The sequence below is a fragment of the Ambystoma mexicanum genome, chromosome 13, assembly GCF_040938575.1.
Source record: "Ambystoma mexicanum isolate Mex_15411 chromosome 13, UKY_AmexF1_1, whole genome shotgun sequence".
Lineage (NCBI taxonomy): Eukaryota > Metazoa > Chordata > Amphibia > Caudata > Ambystomatidae > Ambystoma > Ambystoma mexicanum.
Genome location: NC_090938.1, coordinates 44,252,403 through 44,277,048, shown reverse-complemented (window position 1 = coordinate 44,277,048; position 24,646 = coordinate 44,252,403).

Here is a 24,646-nt window from a genome sequence, read left to right as displayed (position 1 = left end):
GCGTCAAGATGTCCTCCACTGCCGGTATACGGTCCTCCTCTAACTGGACCTTCGTGGACATCTTTCAGAGGTCTTGTCTTAATAACCCCACATCAATGCCAACCTTTTCAATTCTCTGTTCCGGGTGTACCCAGGAATCCTGGATGGCCTTCAGGATTTATTGCATTGCCGTTGGCACCCCCTTGGCTGCATTTGCTCCTTCCCTGGTAGCCTCGGCTTGCAGTCGCCCAGCCGTGCTTCCTGTCATGAAGGCCTCCATTCTTGTTTGACAGCCGGACCTCTTAACCTTCTCCTTCTTTATGTCTGCCTCTTGCTTGCTCCACCGTCCCTCTCTCTGCTCCAACTACACACTTCCAGTTGAGCCTCTTCCACCGCCACGTCGGGCCCAGCCCCCTTGGAGCTGCGTGCTGGGATCGGAATGGGGTAGATTCGTCGTGTTCCTGAGCTGGAGAGGCCTTGGCTGAATCCTCTGTCCGGTACAAGGCCTAGTCCCCAGATATCTGGCGCCTCTTGCCAGGTTCCCCCTTCTGCCTGCACCCTTATTGTATCTCCTTGCTGCGGTCTTATCGCTACTTTCAGCAGTAGCTCTCTAGGCCCACCGTTGGGTATCTCCTGTCTAGTGCTGTCTTTTGGTAGCCCACACTGTCCTGTTGACTGCTAGCTCTCTCCTCGCTCAGATTTGCCATAGTGTCCATTGGCACCTTTCCCGGCCTCAACTGTCTGGCCTCCTCCTGGTGGTCCCTGTCCATCCCTCTGGTCTGCCTTGAGGGCTGCTCTTGGGGTGCCTCCTCCTCTCCTCAACCCCAGTCACGATCTCGAGGCTACCAGGGGGTATTCAGTGCTGGGGCTCCACAACCCTGACTTCAGTCCGTGGGCTTTTGTGCAGTCCCTCTCACTGTTGTGTTATAAGACAGCTTCTCAGTCTTTAGTCAGACGTTCAGTTTGCCCAGAGCAGATGAGGGCTGCCATGACCTTGCGTTGGTGTTATGTGCAGTCGCTACCACCCTGCACCCCTCAATGCATCTTCGCATCATTTTCCTGCAATAATCCCCCTGGGATGCGAAACTGTGTTCAGCTTCTGGATGAGGGCTTTGACACTGCAGGAGGGCTTGTCTGAACCGTTCTTCTTCAAAAGTGCTCCCGAGTCCTCCCGCAATGGCAGAGAAGGCTGCATCACTGCCCCAGCTCCCTGAGCCTTCAGGGCGGCTCTTCTTCTCGGGGGCTCTGGAATCCCTCTCCCAGGACGGGCCACCCGACTCCTTTCACCAGGGCTCGGTGATCCCACTTTTCACTAGTATCTATTGGCCATTGCTGCTCCCGGCACTGCTCTTTGCAGCTAGTGCCCCCATGGGGCCAGTATACCATTCCTGCCGGCTTCGCCACTTCCCAGTGCCGGGCCTTGTTGCCCCCTCTGGGGTGCTCCAGAACACTGCCGGCACCACCAGTTGTTCGATGAGAGGTCGTCTTGTGCCTCACCACCGCCTTTGCTATCTCAGTGGGCCCAGGTCACTATGCCTCGGCCCCCTCCTCCTCTTCCACCATGCAGCCGCCATTTTCTTCTGCCCGCGTGGCCCGGGCGCTCAGGAAACTTCAACAGTCTCCCAGTTCTGGGTCGCCGCGGGGTCTCGGCCTGCACGGAACCGTGCATCAGTATTTTCTTCACCTCCCACAGCAAATTTGCTAGCCAGAACTTTGCTAATCCGCTAGTACGGAGGGCTTCCCAACATTTTCAGGGCAGAGATATGTGAGGAGCGTCTAATCCATGCCCCATGTCACTGCGCCCCTGCCAAGTTATATGTTTTCAATGGTTTTCTAGCAAAAGTTGATAAGACAAAAAAGTTTTTATAGATTTCAAAGATAACGTACTTGTAAACTGATCTTTGGGTTTGTGTGTAATTACTTGTATAGTTTTATAAAGCTGTTATCATTCCAAGCATTCATGCAAAGCAACGTTTTGTCTGTTTGTTGAAGCTAAAGAGCTCTGGCAAGGAAGAGTTGCAGAGTAAGGTTGATGAAAAAGAGCTACCCTAGCATCTGCTGCATCAGCCCTAGGCGTAATGGGGCTGAGCCCAGGAGTGAGCCCGGCAGTCTCCAGAATCTGCTCCAGACCTGGGGCTTCCTCTGTCATCCAATAGTAAGCAGCCGCTGTGCTTTATCCTACTGGGGCTTCCTCTGTCATCCAATAGTAAGCAGCCGCTATGATTTCGCCTGCCGGGGCTTACTCTGTCATCCAATAGTAAGCAGCCGCTTTGCTTTATCCTACTGGGGCTTCCTCTGTCATCCAATAGTAAGCAGCCACTTTGCTTTATCCTACTGGGGCTTCCTCTGTCATCTAATAGTAAGCAGCCGCTTTGCTTTATCCTACTGGGGCTTCCACTGTCATCCAATAGTAAGCAGCCACTTTGCTTTATCCTACTGGGGCTTCCTCTGTCATCCAATAGTAAGCAGCCGCTATGATTTCGCCTGCCGGGGCTTCCTCTATCATTCCATAGTAAGCAGACGCTATGCTTTCGCCTGCCGGGGATTCCTCTGTCATCCAATAGTAAGCAGCCGCTATGCTTTCGCCTGCCGGGGCTTCCTCTGTCATCCAATAGTAAGCAGCCTATATGATTTATCCTTCCAGGGCTTCCTCTGGCATCCCATAGTAAGCAGCCGCTATGATTTCTCCTGCCGGGGCTTCCTCTGTCATCCAATAGTAAGCAGCCACTAGGATGTCTCCTGCCTGGGCTACCTCTGGTATCCAATAGTAAGCAGCCGCTATGATTTCTCCTGCCGAGGCTTCCTCTGTCATCCAATAGTAAGCAGCCGCTTTGCTTTATCCTACTGGGGCTTCCTCTGTCATCCAATAGTAAGCAGCCGCTATGATTTCGCCTGCCGGGGCATCCTCTGTCATCCAATAGTGAGCAGCCGCTATGATTTCGCCTGCCGGGGCTTCCTCTGTCATCCTATAGTAAGCAGCCGCTATGCTTTTGCCTGCCGGGGATTCCTCTGTCATCCAATAGTAAGCAGCCGCTATGCTTTCGCCTGCCGGGGCTTCCTCTGTCGTCCAATAGTAAGCAGCCTATATGATTTATCCTGCCAGGGCTTCCTCTGGCATCCCATAGTAAGCAGCCGCTATGATTTCTCCTGACGGGGCTTCCTCTGTCATCCAATAGTAAGCAGCCACTAGGATGTCTCCTGCCTGGGCTACCTCTGGCATCCAATAGTAAGCAGCCGCTATGATTTCTCGTGCCGGGGCTTCCTCTGTCATCCAATAGTAAACAGCCGCTATGATGTCTCCAGCCGGGGCTTCCTCTGTCATCCAATAGTAAGCAGCCGCTATGATTTCTCCAGCCGGGCTTTCCTCTGTCACCCAATAGTAAGCAGACGCTATGCTTTCGCCTGCCGGGGCTTCCTTTATCATCCAATAGTAAGCAGCCGTTATGCTTTCGCCTGCCGGGGCTTCCTCTGTCATCCAATAGTAAACAGCTGCTATGATTTCTCCTGCCGGGGATTCCTCTGTCATCCAATAGTAAGCAGCCACCATGATGTCTCCTGCCGGGCGTCCTCTGTCATCCAATAGTAAACAGCCACTATGATTTCGCCTTCCCGGGGCTTCCTCTGTCATCCAATAGTAAGCAGCCACTATGAAGTCTCCTGCCGGGGCGTCCTCTGTCATCCAATAGTAAACAGCCGCTATGATGTCTCCTGCGGGGCATCCTCTGTCATCCAGTAGTAAGCAGCCACTATGATGTCTCCTGCCGTGCTTCCTCTTTCATCCAATAGTAAGCAGCCACTATGATGTCTCCTGCCGGGCTTCCTCTGTCATCCAATAGTAAGCAGCCACTATGATGTCTCCTGCCGTGCTTCCTCTGTCATCCAATAGTAAGCAGCCACTATGATGTCTCCTGCCAGGGCTTTCTCTGTCATCCAATAGTAAGCAGCCGCTATGATTTGCCGGGGCTTTCTCTGTCATCCAATAGTAAGCAGCTGCTATGATGTCTCCTGCCGGGCTTCCCCTGTCATCCAATATTAAGCAGCCGCTTTGCTTTCTCCTGTCGGGACGTCCTCTGTCATCCAATAGTAAGCAACGCTATGATTTCTCCTGCTGGGGCTTTTTCTGTCATCCAGTAGTAAGCAGCCACTATGATGTCTCCTGCCGGGGCTTCCTCTGTCATCCAATAGTAAACAGCCGCTATGATGTCTCCTGCCGGGGCATCCTCTGTCATCTAATAGTAAGCAGCCACTATGATGTCTCCTGCCGGGCTTCCTCTGTCATCCAATAGTAAGCAGCCACTATGATGTCTCCTGCCGTGCTTCCTCTGTCATCCAATAGTAAGCAGCCACTATGATGTCTCCTGCCAGGGCTTTCTCTGTCATCCAATAGTAAGCAGCCGCTATTATTTGCCGGGGCTTTCTCTGTCATCCAATAGTAAGCAGCTGCTATGATGTCCCCTGTCGGGCTTCCCCTGTCATCCAATAGTAAGCAGCCGCTTTGCTTCCTCCTGTCGGGGCGTCCTCTGTCATCCAATAGTAAGCAACGCTATGATTTCTCCTGCTGGGGCTTCCTCTTTCATCCAATAGTAAGCAGCCACTATGATGCCTCCTGCCGGGGCTTCCTCTGTCATCCAATAGTAAGTAGCCGCTATGATGTCTCCTGCCGGGGCTTCCTCTGTCATCCAATAGTAAGCAGCCGCCATGATGTCTCCTGCCAGGCGTCCTCTGTCATCCAATAGTAAGAAGCTGCTATGATGTCTCCTGCCAGGGTGTCCTCTGTCATCCAATAGTAAGCAGCCACTATGATGTCTCCAGCCGGGCTTCCTCTGTCATCCAATAGTAAGCAGCCACTATGATGTCTCCTGCCGGGGCTTTCTCTGTCATCCAATAGTAAGCAGCCGCTATGATTTGCCAGGGCTTTCTCTGTCATCCAATAGTAAGCAGCTGCTATGATGTCTCCTGCCGGGCTTCCCCTGTCATCCAATAGTAAGCAGCCACTTTGCTTTCTCCTGCCGGGGCGTCCTCTGTCATCCAATAGTAACCAGCCGCTATGATTTCTCCTGCTGGGGCTTCCTCTGTCATCCAATAGTAAGCAGCCGCTATGATTTCTCCTGCTGGGGCTTCCTCTGTCATCCAATAGAAAGCAGCCACTATGATGTCTCCTGCAAGGGCTTCCTCTGTCATCCAATAGTAAGTAGCCGCTATGATGTCTCCTGCCGAGGCTTCCTCTGTCATCCAATAGTAAGCAGTCGCTATGATGTCTCCTGCCGGGGCTTCCTCTGGCATCCTATAGTAAGCAGCCGCAATGAATTCTCCTGCCGGGGCTTCCTCTGTCATCCAGTAGGCAGCAGCCACTATGATGTCTCCTGCCGGGGCTTCCTCTGTCATCCAATAGTAAGCAGCTGCTATGATGTCTTCTGCCGGGGCTTCCCCTGTCATCCAATAGTAAGCAGTTGCTATGATGTCTCCTGCCGGGGCTTCCTCTAGCATCCCATAGTAAGCAGCCACTATGATTTCTCCTGACGGGGCTTCCTCTGTCATCCAATAGTAAGCAGCCACTAGGATGTCTCCTGCCTGGGCTACCTCTGGCATCCAATAGTAAGCAGCCGCTATGATTTCTCCTGCCGGGGCTTCCTCTGTCATCCAATAGTAAACAGCCGCTATGATGTCTCCAGCCGGGGCTTCCTCTGTCATCCAATAGTAAGCAGCCGCTATGATTTCTCCAGCCGGGCTTTCCTCTGTCACCCAATAGTAAGCAGACGCTATGCTTTCGCCTGCCGGGGCTTCCTTTATCATCCAATAGTAAGCAGCCGTTATGCTTTCGTCTGCCGGGGCTTCCTCTGTCATCCAATAGTAAACAGCTGCTATGAATTCTCCTGCCGGGGATTCCTCTGTCATCCAATAGTAAGCAGCCGCTATGCTTTCGCCTGCCGGGGCTTCCTCTGTCGTCCAATAGTAAGCAGCCTATATGATTTATCCTGCCAGGGCTTCCTCTGGCATCCCATAGTAAGCAGCCGCTATGATTTCTCCTGACGGGGCTTCCTCTGTCATCCAATAGTAAGCAGCCACTAGGATGTCTCCTGCCTGGGCTTCCTCTGGCATCCAATAGTAAGCAGCCGCTATGATTTCTCCTGCCGGGGCTTCCTCTGTCATCCAATAGTAAGCAGCCTATATGATTTATCCTGCCAGGGCTTCCTCTGGCATCCCATAGTAAGCAGCCGCTATGATTTCTCCTGCCGGGGCTTCCTCTGTCATCCAATAGTAAGCAGCCACTAGGATGTCTCCTGCCTGGGCTACCTCTGGCATCCAATAGTAAGCAGCCGCTATGATTTCTCCTGCCGGGGCTTCCTCTGTCATCCAATAGTAAGCAGCCGCTTTGCTTTATCCTACTGGGGCTTCCTCTGTCACCCAATAGTAAGCAGCCGCTTTGCTTTATCCTACTGGGGCTTCCTCTGTCATCCAATAGTAAGCAGCCGCTATGATTTCGCCTGCCGGGGCATCCTCTGTCATCCAATAGTGAGCAGCCGCTATGATTTCGCCTGCCGGGGCTTCCTCTGTCATCCTATAGTAAGCAGCCGCTATGCTTTTGCCTGCCGGGGATTCCTCTGTCATCCAATAGTAAGCAGCCGCTATGCTTTCGCCTGCCGGGGCTTCCTCTGTCGTCCAATAGTAAGCAGCCTATATGATTTATCCTGCCAGGGCTTCCTCTGGCATCCCATAGTAAGCAGCCGCTATGATTTCTCCTGACGGGGCTTCCTCTGGCATCCAATAGTAAGCAGCCGCTATGATGTCTCCAGCCGGGGCTTCCTCTGTCATCCAATAGTAAGCAGCCGCTATGATTTCTCCAGCCGGGCTTTCCTCTGTCACCCAATAGTAAGCCGACGCTATGCTTTCGCCTGCCGGGGCTTCCTTTATCATCCAATAGTAAGCAGCTGTTATGCTTTCGCCTGCCGGGGCTTCCTCTGTCATCCAATAGTAAACAGCTGCTATGATTTCTCCTGCCGGGGGCGTCCTCTGTCATCCCATAGTAAGCAGCCGCTATGATGTCTCCTGCCAGGGCTTCCTCTGTCATCCAATAGTAAGCAGCCACCATGATGTCTCCTGCCGGGGCATCCTCTGTCATCCAATAGTAAACAGCCACTATGATTTCGCCTTCCCGGGGCTTCCTCTGTCATCCAATAGTAAGCAGCCACTATGAAGTCTCCTGCCGGGGCGTCCTCTGTCATCCAATAGTAAACAGCCGCTATGATGTCTCCTGCCGGGGCATCCTCTGTCATCCAGTAGTAAGCAGCCACTATGATGTCTCCTGCCGTGCTTCCTCTGTCATCCAATAGTAAGCAGCCACTATGAAGTCTCCTGCCGGGGCGTCCTCTGTCATCCAATAGTAAACAGCCGCTATGATGTCTCCTGCCGGGGCATCCTCTGTCATCCAGTAGTAAGCAGCCACTATGATGTCTCCTGCCGTGCTTCCTCTGTCATCCAATAGTAAGCAGCCACTATGATGTCTCCTGCCGGGCTTCCTCTGTCATCCAATAGTAAGCAGCCACTATGATGTCTCCTGCCGTGCTTCCTCTGTCATCCAATAGTAAGCAGCCACTATGATGTCTCCTGCCAGGGCTTTCTCTGTCATCCAATAGTAAGCAGCCGCTATGATTTGCCGGGGCTTTCTCTGTCATCCAATAGTAAGCAGCTGCTATGATGTCTCCTGCCGGGCTTCCCCTGTCATCCAATATTAAGCAGCCGCTTTGCTTTCTCCTGTCTGTCATCCAATAGTAAGCAATGCTATGATTTCTCCTGCTGGGGCTTTTTCTGTCATCCAGTAGTAAGCAGCCACTATGATGTCTCCTGCCGGGGCTTCCTCTGTCATCCAATAGTAAACAGCCGCTATGATGTCTCCTGCCGGGGCATCCTCTGTCATCCAATAGTAAGCAGCCACTATGATGTCTCCTGCCGGGCTTCCTCTGTCATCCAATAGTAAGCAGCCACTATGATGTCTCCTGCCGTGCTTCCTCTGTCATCCAATAGTAAGCAGCCACTATGATGTCTCCTGCCAGGGCTTTCTCTGTCATCCAATAGTAAGCAGCCGCTATTATTTGCCGGGGCTTTCTCTGTCATCCAATAGTAAGCAGCTGCTATGATGTCTCCTGTCGGGCTTCCCCTGTCATCCAATAGTAAGCAGCCGCTTTGCTTCCTCCTGTCGGGGCGTCCTCTGTCATCCAATAGTAAGCAACGCTATGATTTCTCCTGCTGGGGCTCCTCTTTCATCCAATAGTAAGCAGCCACTATGATGCCTCCTGCCGGGGCTTCCTCTGTCATCCAATAGTAAGTAGCCGCTATGATGTCTCCTGCCGGGGCTTCCTCTGTCATCCAATAGTAAGCAGCCGCCATGATGTCTCCTGCCGGGCGTCCTCTGTCATCCAATAGTAAGAAGCTGCTATGATGTCTCCTGCCAGGGTGTCCTCTGTCATCCAATAGTAAGCAGCCACTATGATGTCTCCAGCCGGGCTTCCTCTGTCATCCAATAGTAAGCAGCCACTATGATGTCTCCTGCCGGGGCTTTCTCTGTCATCCAATAGTAAGCAGCCGCTATGATTTGCCAGGGCTTTCTCTGTCATCCAATAGTAAGCAGCTGCTATTATGTCTCCTGCCGGGCTTCCCCTGTCATCCAATAGTAAGCAGCCACTTTGCTTTCTCCTGCCAGGGCATCCTCTGTCATCCAATAGTAACCAGCCGCTATGATTTCTCCTGCTGGGGCTTCCTCTGTCATCCAATAGTAAGCAGCCGCTATGATTTCTCCTGCTGGGGCTTCCTCTGTCATCCAATAGAAAGCAGCCACTATGATGTCTCCTGCCGGGGCTTCCTCTGTCATCCAATAGTAAGTAGCCGCTATGATGTCTCCTGCCGGGGCTTCCTCTGTCATCCAATAGTAAGCAGTCGCTATGATGTCTCCTGCCGGGGCTTCCTCTGTCATCCAATAGTAAGCAGCCGCTATGATTTGCCGGGGCTTTCTCTGTCATCCAATAGTAAGCAGCTGCAATGATGTCTCCTGCCGGGCTTCCCCAGTCATCCAATATTAAGCAGCCGCTTTGCTTTCTCCTGTCGGGACGTCCTCTGTCATCCAATAGTAAGCAGCCACTATGATGTCTCCTGCCGTGCTTCCTCTGTCATCCAATAGTAAGCAGCCACTATGATGTCTCCTGCCAGGGCTTTCTCTGTCATCCAATAGTAAGCAGCCGCTATTATTTGCCGGGGCTTTCTCTGTCATCCAATAGTAAGCAGCTGCTATGATGTCTCCTGTCGGGCTTCCCCTGTCATCCAATAGTAAGCAGCCACTTTGCTTCCTCCTGTCGGGGCGTCCTCTGTCATCCAATAGTAAGCAACGCTATGATTTCTCCTGCTGGGGCTCCTCTTTCATCCAATAGTAAGCAGCCACTATGATGCCTCCTGCCGGGGCTTCCTCTGTCACCCAATAGTAAGTAGCCGCTATGATGTCTCCTGCCGGGGCTTCCTCTGTCATCCAATAGTAAGCAGCCGCCATGATGTCTCCTGCCTGGCGTCCTCTGTCATCCAATAGTAAGAAGCTGCTATGATGTCTCCTGCCAGGGTGTCCTCTGTCATCCAATAGTAAGCAGCCACTATGATGTCTCCAGCCGGGCTTCCTCTGTCATCCAATAGTAAGCAGCCACTATGATGTCTCCTGCCGGGGCTTTCTCTGTCATCCAATAGTAAGCAGCCGCTATGATTTGCCAGGGCTTTCTCTGTCATCCAATAGTAAGCAGCTGCTATGATGTCTCCTGCCGGGCTTCCCCTGTCATCCAATAGTAAGCAGCCACTTTGCTTTCTCCTGCCGGGGCGTCCTCTGTCATCCAATAGTAACCAGCCGCTATGATTTCTCCTGCTGGGGCTTCCTCTGTCATCCAATAGTAAGCAGCCGCTATGATTTCTCCTGCTGGGGCTTCCTCTGTCATCCAATAGAAAGCAGCCACTATGATGTCTCCTGCCGGGGCTTCCTCTGTCATCCAATAGTAAGTAGCCGCTATGATGTCTCCTGCCGGGGCTTCCTCTGTCATCCAATAGTAAGCAGTCGCTATGATGTCTCCTGCCGGGGCTTCCTCTGGCATCCTATAGTAAGCAGCCGCAATGAATTCTCTTGCCGGGGCTTCCTCTGTCATCCAGTAGGCAGCAGCCACTATGATGTCTCCTGCCGGGGCTTCCTCTGTCATCCAATAGTAAGCAGCTGCTATGATGTCTTCTGCCGGGGCTTCCCCTGTCATCCAATAGTAAGCAGTTGCTATGATGTCTCCTGCCGGGGCTTCCTCTAGCATCCCATAGTAAGCAGCCACTATGATTTCTCCTGACGGGGCTTCCTCTGTCATCCAATAGTAAGCAGCCACTAGGATGTCTCCTGCCTGGGCTACCTCTGGCATCCAATAGTAAGCAGCCGCTATGATTTCTCCTGCCGGGGCTTCCTCTGTCATCCAATAGTAAACAGCCGCTATGATGTCTCCAGCCGGGGCTTCCTCTGTCATCCAATAGTAAGCAGCCGCTATGATTTCTCCAGCCAGGCTTTCCTCTGTCACCCAATAGTAAGCAGACGCTATGCTTTCGCCTGCCGGGGCTTCCTTTATCATCCAATAGTAAGCAGCCGTTATGCTTTCGCCTGCCGGGGCTTCCTCTGTCATCCAATAGTAAACAGCTGCTATGATTTCTCCTGCCGGGGATTCCTCTGTCATCCAATAGTAAGCAGCCGCTATGCTTTCGCCTGCCGGGGCTTCCTCTGTCGTCCAATAGTAAGCAGCCTATATGATTTATCCTGCCAGGGCTTCCTCTGGCATCCCATAGTAAGCAGCCGCTATGATTTCTCCTGACGGGGCTTCCTCTGTCATCCAATAGTAAGCAGCCACTAGGATGTCTCCTGCCTGGGCTTCCTCTGGCATCCAATAGTAAGCAGCCGCTATGATTTCTCCTGCCGGGGCTTCCTCTGTCATCCAATAGTAAGCAGCCTATATGATTTATCCTGCCAGGGCTTCCTCTGGCATCCCATAGTAAGCAGCCGCTATGATTTCTCCTGCCGGGGCTTCCTCTGTCATCCAATAGTAAGCAGCCACTAGGATGTCTCCTGCCTGGGCTACCTCTGGCATCCAATAGTAAGCAGCCGCTATGATTTCTCCTGCCGGGGCTTCCTCTGTCATCCAATAGTAAGCAGCCGCTTTGCTTTATCCTACTGGGGCTTCCTCTGTCACCCAATAGTAAGCAGCCGCTTTGCTTTATCCTACTGGGGCTTCCTCTGTCATCCAATAGTAAGCAGCCGCTATGATTTCGCCTGCCGGGGCATCCTCTGTCATCCAATAGTGAGCAGCCGCTATGATTTCGCCTGCCGGGGCTTCCTCTGTCATCCTATAGTAAGCAGCCGCTATGCTTTTGCCTGCCGGGGATTCCTCTGTCATCCAATAGTAAGCAGCCGCTATGCTTTCGCCTGCCGGGGCTTCCTCTGTCGTCCAATAGTAAGCAGCCTATATGATTTATCCTGCCAGGGCTTCCTCTGGCATCCCATAGTAAGCAGCCGCTATGATTTCTCCTGACGGGGCTTCCTCTGTCATCCAATAGTAAGCAGCCACTAGGCTGTCTCCTGCCTGGGCTACCTCTGGCATCCAATAGTAAGCAGCCGCTATGATTTCTCCTGCCGGGGCTTCCTCTGTCATCCAATAGTAAACAGCCGCTATGATGTCTCCAGCCGGGGCTTCCTCTGTCATCCAATAGTAAGCAGCCGCTATGATTTCTCCAGCCGGGCTTTCCTCTGTCACCCAATAGTAAGCAGACACTATGCTTTCGCCTGCCGGGGCTTCCTCTGTCATCCCATAGTAAGCAGCCGCTATGATGTCTACTGCCGGGTCTTCCTCTGTCATTCAATAGTAAGCAGCCACTATGATGTCTCCTGCCAGGGCTTCCTCTGTCGTCCAATAGTGAGCAGCTGCTATGATTTCGCCTGCATGCTTGTCTGGAGCGCGCGTCACCAGTCACACTTGCGGTAATTGTGAGCTGAAGGGAGCGATCGATTTACAAGGTGTGAAAGGAATGCATTTAGGATGTCAATCCTCTTCCCCTTAAATGCAGGGTTTGAGCCTAAGTATATATTTGCTGGTTGTTTGCAGACATTTGATTGTTGAGGCGAGTGCTGTGACCAATGAAATAAGCGCCAAGCCCAGAGCGCGTTATGTGCTCAGAAGGTTTCATGCTTGAATTACTACCGCTAACATATTTGTCAAATATACAAATCTGTTCTCATTCTTATGTTCCCAAAAGGCTCTTTGATGTTATGCCAAGTAGCAGCAATCCACATGGATGATACATGTCCCCCCTTTTTTTATATAGGTGATTTATTTACAGGATGTGGTCTACCCACTGTTTATACCGAGAGCGATTTATTTACAGACAGTAATTTATTTACAAACTGAGCCAGCTAATTGTATTTCTAATATGATATGATAGGTTATTTATAACTCTTAAGAGCGGACCTGGGGATCGAACCTGTGGTGCTCCGTGTTGTCTTGCTTCCAAGGCGAGCACGTTGCCCCTGAGCTATCCTCCCGAGACAATATGCAGACTGAATGCAAACAAGACCAGCTGAAACCATACTGAGTGGCCGAAAATGAATGTTTACAGCAGGGTCTCATGATCTATTACTTCTGTCAGCCTGCCACCCACCCCTTTAGGCCACACCCAGCACTTAAACCACTCCCCCTCGTTAAAGCCACCGCTCAGATCTGAAGCTTGGTCTTGAATGAATACAGGATTAGAGACAGTCTGATGGCTCAGTGTAATGTCTGCAATATAATCTGTTTATTAACAGGGGTTGCAGGTGAGTGAGGCCACCACCAGGCGGGAGCTTGGGTGGAGATGGGAGAATGGAGAGTCTGCTGATTTGTTAGAGGGAGAAAGACATTGTAAATGGCTACAACAGCCATCATGGCCTCTGACCCTGGTGAGCTGCCCGGAGAAAACTGCTATCTTGGTGTCAGGGCTGTTAGAGAAGAGTGGCTTCCTTTTCAGAGGCTCCTGGGCACAGAGTTATGAGTTTGTACATTACCACCCAGCAATGAGGCTGCTTGATGAAAAAGTTCCAGAAAAGCAGAAGGCTCTAAAGGAAAATGAGAGGTTAAAACTCTGAGAAACACTAAGAAAGGAGTAGAGGTTGTGCAGTAGCTTCCAAGTGAACCTGTGCTTGATAAAGAAAAAACACTGAGACCCCGAGGCTTGACAAGGAAAGAGCCTTTGAGAGCCATCAAATCTTGACAAGGAAAGGAGGCAGAAACTAAGCCTCTGGGGATCACTGAAGGAAGTAGAGATCGCACCTAAGCTGCTGATAGAGGCTGAGCCTTCATAAGGAAATTGCCTCTCAAAGACATTGAGTCTTGACAAGGAAAGGCAGGTACAAACTAAGCCTTTGGGGATCACTGAAAGGAAGTAGAGATTACACCTAAACTGCTGATAGAGGCTGAGTCTTGATATGGAAAGAGCCTCTGAGAGACACTGAGTTTTGACAAGAAAAGGTGGATGGAAGCTAAGCCTCTGGGGATCGCTGAAGGGAATAGAGATTGTACCTTGGTATTACTGATCAAGCTCTGGCCTGGTTGACCTCCTTTCTCACCGACCAAGCCTCTCAGGTCCAACTGGGGTCTATCTTCAATCTCTCTCTCTCTCTACTTGTGGTGTTCCCCAGGGGTCTAACCTTTCTACCTGGCTTTTCAACCACTACCTGGCACCTCTTGCCCACTGTATCGCTACTTTCTGCTCCAATTTTCAATGTTATGCGGATGACACTCCGCTCTCTTTCAGGCTCCCCTCAGCCACCTCTGCTTCTTCTTCTCTCATACCAGACTGTCTGGCTGCAATTCAGGAATGGTGTGCTGCCGATGATCTCTGCCTTAATGCCAGTAAGACTGAGATCCCGCTCCCTCCTTCCCTCTGTCTCTCTCTGGCAGCCCACTACGGGCCCTCTTCCTGCTCCTTCCTGTGAGACGTCGACTCCACCCTCTCCTTCTCTCCTCGCATCTCTGACATCTCTAAGAAGTCAAACTATCAGCTGCACCTCCTCAGAGGTATTCTTCCTTTTCTCACTTTCCCCCAGAAGCTCCCTGTCTCCGGAGCTTTGGTGCTCTCTAGGCTGGACTACTGCAACAGCCTCTTTCTAAATCTACTTGTCTCTACACTTCAACCTTTACAACTTATCCAGAACAGGACTGTGAGACTTGTCCTTGGCGTCAGGCCCAGGGGTCGTATCTTTCCAGCTCTGAAATCTCTCCGCTGGCTCCCCGTGGCTGCAAGGATCAAGTTCAAGACCCTCTGCATCGTCCACAAGTCTTTCTGGGGCCTGGGACCACACTACCTACAACTTTCTCTTCCAAAACATCTCCGTTCTCGAGCTCGCCGCTCATCCACCTCCAACTCTCTGAGGATCAGACTCTTCTCCAAGCCGAGAGTTGGAGACAGATCCATCTCCTCAGCTGGGGCCTCCCTCTGGAACAGCCTCCCTGCCTCTCTCAAGCTTGAGCAGCACCCCCTCTGGTTGCAGAAGCAACTGAACACCTTCCTTTTCATTTCCGCTTTCTCTCTTCCTCTCCCCTGCTGATGCACCTGACTGCTCAGCGCATGGTCACCTGGTCACCATCTGAACTCAGGCCCAGGCTCCTGCATGTCCAGTTGCCCTGGCACTGCCTCAGGGGTCCTCGGCACTTAAGGGTCTGCATCTACAACCCTACAGTCCCTTCTCTCTGCACTGATGAGCCAACTGCTGGCTACACTTGTGAGTTAACAGCATTTTCCCCTTCCCCTCCCCCCTGGCACTTCTCACCTTCCCTCTTCCGCGCACTTGCGCGATCTGAATGACACAAGACCTAGTAAGATCGTTGTTTGGTCCTCCCTTTGTTTCCCCTTCCTTGTCTTGTTGCACCTAGAAACATTTGTGTACAGGCGCGTTATAAATGCCACATCATATCATACCTAAGCTGCTGATAGAGGCTGAACCTTCATAAGGAAAGTGCCTCTCAGAGACACAGTGTCTTGACAATAAAAGGCCGGTGGCCTCTAAGCCTCAGGGAAACACTTAAGGAAGTAGAGATCGCACTTAAGCTGCTGATATAGGCTGAGTCTTGATATGGAAAGAGCCTCTGAGAGACACTGAGTCTTGACAAGGAAAGGCGGGTGAACACTACGCCTCTGGGTAACACTGAAGGAACTAGAGGTTGATGCTAAGCCTCTGGAGAACGTGGAGTCTTGACAAGGAAAGGGAGGTTGGCGCTAAACCTCTGAGCGCTATAGTGCTTACAAGTGGGTTTCATAGCCAACAGGTTAACCAGTGCATCTTGGTGGAGAATGGACTATCAACCGAGGTGGCACAACCTCTCAGAAACCAATAAATTACGATGGGGAAGTATTGACAGAGTATTCACATGCCTTGAGAATGAAGGCCAATTGCACTGCTGATGTGTGGCGGCTCTGCTCCTAAGAGTGACAGTGACATCTGCACTGGTGGTGTGGGTGGAGTGTGGTACAGCTCTGGTGGTGTGGGTGGAGTGTGGTACAGCTGCAAGGGTGGAAGGCCCTTGCCTTGCTGTGTGTATTAATAATGATCCAGGCCCATAACCTAAGAGCCCTAGCCTCTTGAGAGCCCAAGAGCGGCTCCAACAACACACGGACCAGCCGTGCACCGCATTGCCTCGACACCCAGGAAACATCAAGGGTGAGGCTTTATTATCTGAATCCTTCAGGTATGCGCCTTGAGCATACCAGCACCTAATGTAGCAGCCCCACGCCGTGCCTCCCATTGAAATCGAAGTGCACTGCTTCGCGTGAATTGCCTGATCTCGGCAGATTCTTCCGCCTGGCCCCGTAATAGCGGGCGCATCGCGGCACCAGAGCGAGGCTCTGGCCACGTGGCTTCGTTGCTGAGCAACTGAAGCTGTTTTCACCATCCCACATCCGCCGGTAGGCGGAAATGCCGGCCACTACGAAGGCCCACACAAAGGCCCCTGTTTGCCTCCTGTTCGCACCATGGAGCAGATTAGGAGCTCCCCTCACCTGCAACGGGTGCCTCTGCCTTCCTGCCTTCAACCCCTCTAGTGCCACGTCTTCTACTAACAAGGTAACTCTGATCGCCAACGTTTCTTCCACACCCCTGGCGAGCATTTGATGAACACTAAGACACTGCCTAAGTATGCCTTGAACACCTGCATATTATTTACTTCTCACGTGCCTCACAGGCGCCACAGACTAGGCCTGCCTGCTGGGTTGCTTCCTATTCTGACCACTACTTTAAATCAGAAGCGCACTACGCTATTCATTTAGCCTTTCTGCCATGCGTCAATTCTAGATGTAGTTAGCCTTGTGGCCCTGCTTCGAATCTATATAGCAACCCAGTGCTTCTACTCACGTTGTGGAACCTCCTTCCCAGGCCCACAGTGTAAGTACACATCAGTCCAACCAGCACCTACTTAGTCGAGACTTATACCCACCTAGACTTGCACCACTATTTAGAATGTGTCCATCTACTACCAGCTTACTTGCCTTTGTCCTCATTTTCCTGAACACGGTTTTTCAGCTATAGATGGCACCACATTTACCTAACATGCCTCCTCCTACTGTGCTTACCGACCAGGCACCATCCTACCCAGGCACAGTTAACCCTCAGCTACTACCTAGTCTCCCTCGTACGACCACAGATAGGAACCTAGGACTTAGAGCCAGACTAGCTAAAATGTACGAGCCTCTCGCCCGTTTATTGCCCACCCCACAGAAGTCCATAGAGCTGTCGCCTCAACCAAGCCCCAATACTAAAACCTCTAATCTTACCCACAACCTCATCTCCAGACCCTTGTACAACCACCCCAGTCAGAGCACTCTTGAACTAACTCATGATAAACGCCACACAACCACCATTAAAAACACAACTACTATCAAAAACATAGCTAGCCCTAAAATCAAGGGAGCCTTGATCAACACAAGACCCTTAGTAGCTCATGCCAGAGAAATCGCATACCTGATCCTCAAAGACGATCTTGACTTCCTTGCCATTACCAAGACTTCCCACTCACCAATACCCAAACCCTTACTATCCATTTGATCTACCGCCTGCCAGGACCCAATCGGCACCTTCGATGAAGACCTTAACGCCATTCTAGCCAGAAATCTTAAAAGCTCATCTCAAGTCCTCACCTTAGGGGACTTCAACATAGGATATAATGATTTAGCAGACCCACTAGCTAGTACTATAGTCACCACTCTTGCTGAACTAGGCTTTGCGCAAAGAAGTATGGCACCCACCCACTCGAAAGGTAGAATACTTGATTGGGTGGCCGACCACAATTGCCTAGCAAACATTACCAATATCTCACCACTAATCTGGACCACCTAGTTTCGTTCTGGTTATCTACCGACAGAACCACACCCCTGCCCATCATAACGGCCCCCCCTACTCTCACCAGAAACAAAAAGAACATTACACAAGAAAGACTCATCCCGAATTTACTCCCCAAACTTGACACACTCTCAGACAACTTGGATCCAGAGATCCTAGTTGAAGAATATAACAAGGCTATGGCCACAGCACTGGACCTCATCGCCCTACTTAAACTCAGACCGAGTAAACCGAAAACGCACCTCAACAAATGGTACACACCATTCCTCAAAAACCTAAGGCAACAAAAGAGAAACTGCGAGGCTACCTGGAAAAAATCTCCCTCAGCTGCAAACAAAATCAAACTATCCAAAATAGCCGCACTCCATAAAAAAGAACTTCACATGGCCAAACGAACCTCCTTTGACTCTCGTATATCTATAGCCAAATCTAACATGAAAAAACTCTTCTCTATTCTTAAAGAAGTCGAAACCCCCAAATTACCCCCTGATACCTGCACCAAAGATAAAAATTGGTTTTCAGAAATTCAAAATGCCCTGGCCAATAAAATCGAGACCCTTCAAAATAAAATCTCCAGTAAAAAATCGGCCCTAAAAGACACACTCCCATCGAAAAGTCCAGATAAGAGTACAATCATAGATCCCTCACGCTTTAAGTTCTCTAAAGTCAACACTCTTGAAGTGGAAAAAATCATCTTGTCTCTGAAACCCTCCAACTGTCAGGGAGATCTGTGCCCAGCTCAGCTCATCAAAGACGCCGCCTGCGACCTGTCACCTTTCATCACTAAACTAATCAATGCTTCATTTACCACCGGCTCCATCCCCACAAATCTAAAACAATCCTGGGTACTGCCTTTATTAAAAAAAACCTACCCTTGACCCAGCCATACCTACAAATTACCGACCCATAACAACCGTTCCTTTCTTACTAACAATTCTAGACAAGGTCGCTTATGTACAACTACAGAAGCACTTGGAAGAACACCACCTTTTAGGATCCAGACAATCAGGGTTCCGCCCGCAACACGGGACTGAAACCGCACTTATTGATTTGAAGGCTCAAATTGATACACTCAGGGACAAAGGGCAAGTTGCCCTACTCCTCCTCCTCAACCTCTCTGCAGCTTTCGACTTGGTTGACCACTCTGTCCTATGCTCACACCTCCACACAGCAGCACACTTCTCCTCCGAGGCCATCACATAACGGAAGAACTATGAGGGTCTTCTCTCCCACTGCAGCAGCAGACCCGATACCCATTACCTGCGGTGTCCCACAGGGCTCCTGTGTCTCCGCGACACTCTACAACATATTTACCAAGCCCCTTTTCAACGATTTGGATCATCTCGGTATCACCTACACAAACTACGCAGATGATACTCAGATCCTCCTTCCGCTTTCAGGAGATTATGGAAAGGATTTGGCCTTGGTGAATAGGGTGTACATCATCATCCAGGCATGGATGGCCACTCATGGACTATGCCTGAATGATGAGAAAACGGAGCTTATCATCCTGGGTACCACGCCTAGCATAAAGAAACTTAGCCCGGCCTACAACTCCTTTATGATAGATGGGAACAATATCAAAGTTGGACAGGAGGTCAAAACTCTGGGATTCTACTTGGATTCCAACCTTTCTTTCAAAAGGCAACTGAGTTCCCTGGCATCATCATCGGTATACACATGCAAATTGATCCGTTCAGCCAACCATTCCTTTCAGACACTAGCTGCGTCACACTCGCTAGAGCCCTCATTCTCTCCTGTCTTGACTACTGTAACGCCCTCTACTTGGGAACCTCCAAGGCTACTACCAACAAGTTACAAACCCTTCAAAACAATGCCCTGAGAGCAGCACTAGGCATCCCCAGAAGAGAACACATCTCAGGATTTAGCCAACAGAACAACTGGCTATCGTCCAGAAACAAAATACTCCTAAAAACGGCATCACTTACCTATAAATCTCTCAACAATGCCGCCCCGATCTACCTGATCAACAGATTCCATAGACAAGCCTCCTCGAGACCCCTCAGAACTGCGTACAAAGACTGCCTTTCCGTCCCACACTTTAAACTTGCTACTATAGGAGGCAACAGTTTCTCGGTAAAAGCAGCTAAACTATGGAACTCCTTGCCTCCCAACCTGAGAACAGACATGCCCTACCTGCACTCCCGCGCCAAGGTAATATCATGGCTGAAATTGAACAACCACCAAGATAGCTAAATGGCCTCCCTCATGCTATTTGCACACTCTATAACCTATGTGCCTATCCTTGTAATTTTTTTGTCACTGCTTATATTATTTGACCTCCCTGCTATGCTTGTATATACTCCCCATTGCCAATGTGTACCTTATACCTGTAACCAAGCTGCGCATTTTCCTGTATCTGTTGCGCCCTGATACCTTTGGGTATAACTGCGCATTATAAATAATAAAACAAACAACAAACAAACATAACCTTTCTCCTTCCCTCCATGATTCAAACACCAGGTACGCCGCAGGGCTCAAGTTAGTTTCTTCCTAAGCAAGATGTGGAACTCTCCCGAAATGCTTCCAGCCCTTTAAGTGGGGTGGGTCTAACCAGGAGGCATCCCGGCTATGGTTCAAAAACTGCATTCGAGGCGTGGCTACACTGGGGCTTCCTGGCGTGATTTCCCTGTGGCAAAAGTCAATGAAAAGATGATGAGTGACAATACTGCTCTTCCCCAGTAGATGTCACTGCCACCCATGTTTAGAATGGCATCATCATTTTCATGCCGAAGTTGGATTATTTATTTTGTAATATTCTGAAGGGAAAATATCATCTAGAGAATACATTGCTTGATGTTTACGCCATAAATGGGAGTATTCCTTGTTCTTAGATGATTTCATAAAATGAATGAATGCATACTAATGATGGATTGCCTTCAAAAGTGATTGGAACCTGCATTTTGGTTTCTTGTTTTTATTTAAATATTTTTATTTTAGTTATTTTTTTAGTGCTGATAAACTATATTACATTTAGCAAACCTGTTAAAATAGATTTGACTCCCTTGCAGGCCAGGTATTAAAGCCCAACTGCGCCTGTGAGGCCACTCCTTGCATTATGTGGGCTACCCCTCTTTTAAATGGTTCTATATCCACTTACGATTCCTAGGCAGCGGAGACACTTTTTAGGGCTCCCTCCCCAAAATACTGTTTGGAGACTTGTTACGGCGACTCTCAATTTCTAAATACTGCTTAAACCCTGGGTGCTAGTTAGTTATCAGCGCAATTACTGCAATATCTAGATGGATAACACACTTGCCTGTAGAATTTCTCATGCTCGCAATGTACCTGATCTCCAAGTCTCCTCTAGTGGGAGCACAAACATGTTAATATAGCGTTGAGTACCCATTCCACGGGCTATACCGGGGGCCCCTGGGACGTTACCCACTCCTCCACCCCCCCGGTAAAGCCTGTGGAACGGGTACTTAACGCTATTAGCAGCCCAGGTTGGCAACCGGGTAACCCGGGGTACTGATAGCGGCATCTCATTCATAGAAAAGACTATCTAGAGATGGCCGCCACAGAGCTGCAAGACAGGGCTCCAACCAAAACCCCTCTTCCATTTCCATGGCGGCAGGAACAAGGAAGACAAAGACGGAGCAGCAGCAATGGTGGTGGGCCGCAGCCACCACAGCCATCCGGTAAGTGGGCGTGAGTGGGACGGGGAAAAAGAAGTTAAGGGAAGGAAAATTGGAGAAAGATGGCGGGGCAGAGGAAGCAACCGCCAGGTTGCTCGGAACGCGGTCTTGGATCGTGGGATTCAGCCTGTGATCCGATTAACCTGATTGGTTGCTCCCTCCTCCCCGGTACTAATCCTGCTTAAATAAATACTCACAATATCTGCAATGAAGCAGCAATTTCCTGCAGGACCTTGAGGCAATGTAGCGAACAGTTTCTCATGAATAGATATGTGTTAAATTAAATTCCTTGATAGCTCCCGGTTGAATAGAAATGTCTTAACCAAGTTTGCCTTCAACCACTTGATTTATAAGTGATAAGTGTGTCCTGCCATCTGTCCCTAGCACTCAATTCCAGTCAAACCAGCTATTGGCAAAGCTGACAGTCCTGGCTCTTGTATAGGTATTTGTAATAGGTAATAGAGAGGGGGGGCATCACCATTTCTTTTGCCCCAGGCCTCAGCACCATCGAGCTGGCACCCGCTGTTCAGTCCAGCACCCCCAGTCAATGCAGCCTCGGCTTCCCATCATACACCACTCATTGTCAGGTGTGCTCGCTGCGTGAAAACTGCTCCTCACTCAAGGCCGACCCCGAGGATTTGCAGGGCCCTGGGTGGCAAAATATGTGCTGGGACCCCTTATTTGAATCGCAGAAAATGATGTCACAAAATTAGGATTTAATATCCGTGGGAATCAAATAAAACATGGTTTATAGGCTTTCTTTCAAGGCTAAACAACTCATAGCAAACGATACTGTGGAAAGGAAGCCTGGGTGTGTTACATGGTTTGATAACGGCGTGCTTCATATGTTGAGAGTGAAATGTGACATTCGACAAAAAAAGAAACCTATTTGTCACATTAAACAGCTTACCCATAAAAACTAGCGAGAGATACTTTACAACTTTTTGGTTAACGTATTTTATTAGTCTTAGAAGAAAACAGAAATGGGCAGCAAACGTTTTCTGAAATCGACCATTACTTACAAAAAGCTTCTAGTTTAATCGCTCTGGTAAAACAAAGAGTGTGATCAGTCCTAACTGTGGGGCCTCCCGGGTTCTGATGGGCTGCTGGGGGCCAAGGGGGACAGGTAGGTGGGCACAGTATTCGTCTCTAGAAGAGGGTCACGGGGGTGTGGGAGCAGGAAGCAAGGCCTCGCTAGGACAGGAGCCCTGTGCCAGGAAGCAAAGGCGCAGCCCCCCGCCCCCATTATTTCATGTACACTCTGCGGCTGGTGGCTGAGGGCTCCCCAGGAACGCAGCACACACTGCCCACGCCTTGGACCAGCCCTGCCCTCACTAATCGAAGGACAGGAAAGCAACGCTGTGAAGCCGAAATAAAGCGGGCACGGGGAGACCTTTGAACGGCAGGTATGTCTGCAATGCCTGCTGAGCGCTGAGATGGCTCTACCCCCCAGGGCCGCCAGAAGGCTGGCAGGACCCCCCTTGTAGGGTGGGGGTTATCCTTGACAGCCTGTGCGCGTGTGTGAGCCCAGCTTTGGAGGGCAGGAAGTGTCTGTGGGAGGCAGAAGGAGCAAAGGACACAACAACAAGACAAAAGCGCCAGGGCCCAGGAATGCCAAACGCGCATAGGCTGCTTCCAGCAAAGAAAGAGGAGAGAAGGCGGGGAAGTCACTGAGTAGCCAGGCTTTCTACTCCAGAGGGAAGGAGGGCATGTCCTGAGCAACACTCCCACCAAGTGCCAGTGATCATGAACTCACTGATGCCAGCTACAAACACTGAGGAACGCTGCAGAAGGGTCCTGCCATGCCCTGCCTGGGGGCAGCACTCACACCAGGTGCCAGTGCTCATTAACTCACTGATGCCAGCTACAAACACTGAGGAACGCTGCAGAAGGGGCCTGCCATGCCCTGCCTGTGGGCAGCACTCACACCAAGTGCCAGTGCTCATTAACTCACTGACGCCAGCTACAGACACTGAGGACTGCTGCAGTAGAGGCCGGCCATGCCCTGCCTGTGGGCAGCATTCACACCAAGTGCCAGTGCTCATTAACTCACTGATGCCAGCTACAGACACTGAGGAACCCGCAGAAGGGTCCTGCCATGCCCTGCCTGGGGGCAGCACTCACACCAAGTGCCAGTGCTCATTAACTCACTGATGCCAGCTACAGACACTGAGGAACGCTGCAGAAGGGGCCTGCCATGCCCTGCCTGTGGGCAGCACTCACACCAAGTGCCAGTGCTCATTAACTCACTGATGCCAGCTACAGACACTGAGGACTGCTGCAGTAGAGGCCGGCCATGCCCTGCCTGTGGGCAGCACTCACACCAAGTGCCAGTGCTCATTAACTCACTGATGCCAGCTACAGACACACCAAGTGCCAGTGCTCTTTAACTCACTGATGCCAGCTACAAACACTGAGGAATGCTGCAGTAGAGGCCGGCCATGCCCTGCCTGTGGGCAGCACTCACACCAAGTGCCAGTGCTCATTAACTCACTGATGCCGGCTACAGACACTGAGGAAAGCTGCAGTAGACGCTTGCCATGCACTGCATGTGGGCAGCACTCACACCAAGTGCCAGTGCTCATTAACTCACTGATGCCAGCTACAAACACGGAGGAACGCTGCAGAAGGGGCCTGCCATGCCCTGCCTGTGGGCAGCACTCACACCAAGTGCCAGTGCTCATTAACTCACTGATGCCAGCTACAGACACTGAGGACTGCTGCAGTAGAGGCCGGCCATGCCCTGCCTGTGGGCAGCACTCACACCAAGTGCCAGTGCTCATTAACTCACTGATGCCGGCTACAGACACTGAGGAAAGCTGCAGTAGACGCTTGCCATGCACTGCATGTGGGCAGCACTCACACCAAGTGCCAGTGCTCATTAACTCACTGATGCCAGCTACAAACACTGAGGAACGCTGCAGAAGGGGCCTGCCATGCCCTGCCTGTGGGCAGCACTCACACCAAGTGCCAGTGCTCATTAACTCACTGACGCCAGCTACAGACACTGAGGACTGCTGCAGTAGAGGCCGGCCATGCCCTGCCTGTGGGCAGCATTCACACCAAGTGCCAGTGCTCATTAACTCACTGATGCCAGCTACAGACACTGAGGAACCCGCAGAAGGGTCCTGCCATGCCCTGCCTGGGGGCAGCACTCACACCAAGTGCCAGTGCTCATTAACTCACTGATGCCAGCTACAGACACTGAGGAACGCTGCAGAAGGGGCCTGCCATGCCCTGCCTGTGGGCAGCACTCACACCAAGTGCCAGTGCTCATTAACTCACTGATGCCAGCTACAGACACTGAGGACTGCTGCAGTAGAGGCCGGCCATGCCCTGCCTGTGGGCAGCACTCACACCAAGTGCCAGTGCTCATTAACTCACTGATGCCAGCTACAGACACACCAAGTGCCAGTGCTCTTTAACTCACTGATGCCAGCTACAAACACTGAGGAATGCTGCAGTAGACGCCTGCCATGCCCTGCCTGTGGGCAGCACTCACACCAAGTGCCAGTGCTCTTTAACTCACTGATGCCAACTACAAACACTGAGGAACGCTGCAGTAGACGCCTGCCATGCCCTGCCTCTGGGCAGCACA